The sequence below is a fragment of the Dendropsophus ebraccatus genome, chromosome 6 (assembly GCF_027789765.1).
Source record: "Dendropsophus ebraccatus isolate aDenEbr1 chromosome 6, aDenEbr1.pat, whole genome shotgun sequence".
Lineage (NCBI taxonomy): Eukaryota > Metazoa > Chordata > Amphibia > Anura > Hylidae > Dendropsophus > Dendropsophus ebraccatus.
This window is the reverse complement of record NC_091459.1, coordinates 122,051,027-122,057,026: the sequence shown is the minus strand read 5'-3', so window position 1 is coordinate 122,057,026 and position 6,000 is coordinate 122,051,027.

Sequence of the window (6,000 nt, the reverse complement as noted above, 5' to 3'; positions counted from 1 at the left end):
GCAGCTCCCTGTGTACTCACTGTATATACTGGCAGCAGCTCCCTGTGAACTCACTGTATATACTGACAGCAGCTCCCTGTGTACTCACTGTATATACTGACAGCAGCTCCCTGTGTACTCACTGTATATACTGACTGCTGTCAGTATATACAGTGAGTACACAGGGAGCTGCTGTCAGTATACACAGTCAGTACACAGGGAGTTGCTGTCAGTATATACAGTGAGTACACAGAGCTGCTGTCAGTATATACAGTGAGTACACAGGGAGCTGCTGTCAGTATATACAGTGAGTACACAGGGAGCTGCTGTCAGTATATACAGTGAGTACACAGGGAGCTGCTGTCAGTATATACAGTGAGTACACAGGGAGCTGCTGTCAGTATATACAGTGAGTATACAGGGAGCTGCTGTCAGTATATACAGTGAGTACACAGGGAGCTGCTGTCAGTATATACAGTGAGTACACAGGGAGCTGCTGTCAGTATATACAGTGAGTACACAGGGAGCTGCTGTCAGTATATACAGTGAGTACACAGGAAGCTGCTGTCAGTATATACAGTGAGTACACAGGGAGCTGCTGTCAGTATATACAGTGAGTACACAGGGAGCTGCTGTCAGTATATACAGTGAGTACACAGGGAGCTGCTGTCAGTATATACAGTGAGTACACAGGGAGCTGCTGTCAGTATATACAGTGAGTACACAGGGAGCTGCTGTCAGTATATACAGTGAGTACACAGGGAGCTGCTGTCAGTATATACAGTGAGTACACAGGAAGCTGCTGTCAGTATATACAGTGAGTACACAGGGAGCTACTGTCAGTATATACAGTGAGTACACAGAGCTGCTGTCAGTATATACAGTGAGTACACAGGGAGCTGCTGTCAGTATATACAGTGAGTACACAGGGAGCTGCTGTCAGTATATACAGTGAGTACACAGGGAGCTGCTGTCAGTATATACAGTGAGTGCACAGGGAGCTGCTGTCAGTATATACAGTGAGTGCACAGGGAGCTGCTGTCAGTATATACAGTCAGTACACAGGGAGTTGCTGTCAGTATATACAGTGAGTACACAGAGCTGCTGTCAGTATATACAGTGAGTACACAGGGAGCTACTGTCAGTATATACAGTGAGTACACAGAGCTGCTGTCAGTATATACAGTGAGTACACAGGGAGCTGCTGTCAGTATATACAGTGAGTACACAGGGAGCTGCTGTCAGTATATACAGTGAGTACACAGGGAGCTGCAGTCAGTATATACAGTGAGTACACAGGGAGCTGCTGTCAGTATATACAGTCAGTACACAGGGAGCCGCTGTCAGTATATACAGTGAGTACACAGGGAGCTGCTGTCAGTATATACAGTCAGTACACAGGGAGCTGCTGTCAGTATATACAGTCAGTACACAGGGAGTTGCTGTCAGTATATACAGTGAGTACACAGAGCTGCTGTCAGTATATACAGTGAGTACACAGGGAGCTACTGTCAGTATATACAGTGAGTGCACAGAGCTGCTGTCAGTATATACAGTGAGTACACAGGGAGCTGCTGTCAGTATATACAGTGAGTACACAGGGAGCTGCTGTCAGTATATACAGTGAGTACACAGGGAGCTGCAGTCAGTATATACAGTGAGTACACAGGGAGCTGCTGTCAGTATATACAGTCAGTACACAGGGAGCCGCTGTCAGTATATACAGTGAGCACACAGTTAATACTGTACACTGAGCTATTTTACTATAAAGTTGCCAACCCCTTTAAAGATGCTTAGTAAGGTATTCCTCAGCCACAGAATATGCTGGAATATGGCTACTGCACTTTTCTAGCAAGTTTTCAGGACAAGCTGTCCTATGTGTCCATGGCCACCCCATTACTTGTCTATGGTATATTGCACCAGTTTTCCCCTCTGCAAGCTTCATCTCTAATTTGCAGTTGTCCCTAAGCCAGTGGGTGTAGACTAGCTGCCATGATGTCTCCATAAACACTGAAGAGGAAAAACTGCTATCTCTACAGCAGCGCCCTCAACCCGTTCAACAAGGTTAAAGGGGTACTCTGGCGAAAATCTTTTTCTTTCAAATCAACAGGTTTATATAAATTATATACACTCACCGGCCACTTTATTAGGTACACCTGTCTAACTGCACGTTACCACTTAATTTCTAATCAGCCAATCACATGGCGGCAACTCAGTGCATTTAGGCATGTAGACATGGTCAAGACAATCTCCTGCAGTTCAAACCGAGCATCAGTATGGGGAGGAAAGGTGATTTGAGGGCCTTTGAACGTGGCATGGTTGTTGGTGCCAGAAGGGCTGGTCTGAGTATTTCAGAAACTGCTGATCTGGGATTTTCACGCACAACCATCTCTAGGGTTTACAGAGAATGGTCCGAAAAAGAAAAAACATCCAGTGAGCGGCAGTTCTGTGGGCGGAAATGTCTTGTTGATGCCAGAGGTCAGAGGAGAATGGGCAGACTGGTTCGAGCTGATAGAAAGGCAACAGTGACTCAAATAGCCAACCGTTACAACCAAGGTAGGCAGAAGAGCATCTCTGAACGCACAGTACCTCCAACTTTGAGGCAGATGGGCTACAGCAGCAGAAGACCACCCGTTACTAGCATGGTGTACCTAATAAAGTGGCCGGTGAGTGTAGATTTGTAATTTACCTATATTTAAAAATCTTATCTTCCAGTAGTTATCAGCTGCTGTATGTCCTGCAGGATGTGGTGTATTATTTTCCATCTAAAAAAGTGCTCTCTGCTGCCACCTCTGTCCATGTCAGCAACTGTCCAGAGCAGTAGCAAATCCCCATAGAAAACCTCTTCTGCTCTGGACAGTTCCTGACATGGACAGAAGTGGCAGCAGAGAGCACTGTGTCAGACTGGAAAGAATGCACCACTTCCTGCTGGACATACACCAGCTGATAAGTACTGGAAGACTGAAGATTTTTTTAAATAGAAGTAAATTAAAAATCTATATAACTTTATTCCACCAGTTGATTTTAAAATAAAAAGATTTTTGCCGGAGTACCCCTTTAAGGTTATTACAAAGCAAGAACTATATATGGCTGCAACATATTGAGGTTAGGGTCAGAACCATCAAACCCAACAACGATTGAAACGATTCTGTATATTGTAATTGGATATTACTGTCATGATGGAATATTAGAATGTGTGACATGATCTGGCCATGTGAACTAATGATATCACTTCACCACGCAGGTAGGAAAAAAACCCTCCCCTCTCCATAGAGAACAATGAAGACAGGGGGGGGGAGTTTCAAACTGCTTTCTCATGATGACCGGCTAATAAACCCAATAACAAAGTTTCTTAAAATCGCCTAGACTATTGATCTGCAAAAAAAATAAATAAAATTAAACGACTGTGACACTTTAAGACTATATATTCACAAAAAAAAACCCAATCATGTCTGACCTTTACCCCTGGTCCATTATAATCTCCATGGACTCCTTCTTCCTGTGTCTTGAGTGAGTGTTTTCTTAAAAGCCGAAAGAGAGCTAACTACAGACATGTTACAGTCATGAGATACTTTGGTGCAGTCTTGATATAATCGTTAGTACTTCCATTGCCGTTTAGTTGGTACCATTGCTGAGTAGTCAATAGGGAATTGAATACAGAAGAAGCGTGGCCCTGGTGTCGAGGTGCTAGTGAGTGTTTGCAATGTCTTGCCAGTGATTGATAAACCATAAAATTTAAAAATCAGCAACGAGTTTCCAGACGACATAACAAGTTTCCATTCAGTGTCGTTCATTGTGTCGCGTTGTTACATTAACCCCCCCCCCTTGCATTACCAGTTTAACTCCACTTCCCATCCGTTCTTCATCAGCCACAAATAGCTCTTCTATCCGACACGCGTTTTATGTCCTATTCTTCATCTTTCCATCTTTACTCTTAAAGGTTTAATAGCAGAACGGGCTCCTTTCAATGGACCAGACGTAATTTACATCTTGAATACATCCATATTTCAGCAATCAAACCTTTAATGGCAAAATTACTATAATTTTTGTATCTAGTTTACATTCAATCTACAATAAAAACGCGCTGTTCTCTCAAAAGAGCCAAAGAATAAAAGGGGAGAAATGAGGGGTGGGGGTGGGGGCGGGGGAGACGAGGAACAGTCATATTAACGTTGAATTCAAGCATCAAGCAATAGGAAGCCGCATATTAAAAAGTACTATAGCTTATGATGGGTAAAGTAGGGCGATCCGTCACCGCTCCGGGGTTCACACAAGGCATTCTTATTAGTATGATGTAATGTTTGTACAGTTTTAATTTTTTTCAACATATTTTTATTATTCTACAATTTTTCCATGGACATAGCTGTAATAGGGAGTTCGTTTTTTGTAGGACAAGTTATATTTTTTAATGCAACTTATAAAGTGTTTTTATTACCTAAAATAAAAAAAAAATTGAATGTCCTTAATGGTAATTTACCTTTTTATTTTTATACCTTTTTAAAGCTTTTTCTCCCTAGAAGATCTAAACTTGTTTTAGTCTTGCAGCATATTGTGCTAATTTTCCTAATATACCACACCTCTGTCAGGGTGTAATAGGAGTACAAAGATGGCAGGAGTGGAGGCAACAGACCAATTGTTCTTGTGATTGTACTGTATCATGGGGTCATTTACATCTTGAATACATCCATATTTCAGCAATGAAACCTTTAATGGCAAAATGACTATAATTTTTGTATCTAGTTTACATTCGATCTACATCTCTGGAGCCTCCACGCCTGCAATCTTGGTACTCCTATTATACCCTGACAGAGGTGTGGTATATTAGGAAATGTAGCACAATACGCTGCAAGACTAAAACAAGTTTAGATCTTCTAGGGAGAAGAAGCTTTCATCCCTATCCCCACCAGCTGCTATAGAGTGTCATCTGTAGTAAACAGGTGCCAACCAGTATATATGAATAGGAGCTTAGCTTCTAAGCCAGCTGTATGACCTGATTTTCCCTATACATACACAGTAGATGTTGTGACTGACTCCCTGCAGCCATCACTAGAGGGCCCTTATTTCTTAGTTTTATTGAGTTCAATGTATAAATTGTATGCCGTAAGCTCATCAGCTCCCCCTAGTGTTGACTGCAGGCATTTTTCTTATTTACCTTTATGATTATGGATAGGGTCAGAATAATTGACCTTTGGATGGAAATTAGATGGTGTAAAATGGAGGATATTCAGTTTATGAAATGTGTTCACAAGTTAGGGCCCTATTCCACGGGACGATTATCATTCGCATAATCGTTAACGACAAACAGGGGCGGTCTTGGCATTTCTGGGGCCCCAAGCGAAGTTGTGTCTGGGGCCCCCCCCTCGACACGCGTTCCAAAACAATAGACCGCTGTGTGTTGCCCCCAGTAGTATATACCCCTTGTGCGCTACTGCCAGTAATATATACTCCTTGTGTGCTGCCTCCAATAGTATATACCCCTTGTGTCCTGCCCCCAGTAGTATATACCCCTTGTTTGCTTCCCCCAGTAGTATATAGACCCCTGTGTGTTCCCCCAGTTATATATAGCCCCCCCCGTGTGCTCCCCCAGAAGTATATAGACCTCCTGTGTGCTGCCCCAGTTGTATATAGACCCTCTGTGTGCTCCCCCACTAGTATACAGGCCCCCTGTGTGCTCCCTCAGGGGTATTTAGCCCCCCTGTCTGCTCCCCCACTTGGATATAGACCTCCTGTGTGCTCCCCCACTTGGATATAGACCCCTGTGTGCTCCTCCAGTAGTATATAAACCCCCTGTGTGGTTCCCCTAGTAGTATATAGACCCCCTGTGTGCCCCACCAGTATTATATAGACCCCTTGTGTGCTGCCCCAGTAGTATAAAGACCCCTGTGTGCTCCCCCAGTTATATATAGACCACCTGTGTGCCTCACAAGTAGTATATAGACCCCCTGTATGTTCCCCCAGTAGTATATAGACCCCCTGTGTGCCCCACCAGTAGTATATAGACCCCTGTGTGCTCCCCCAGTA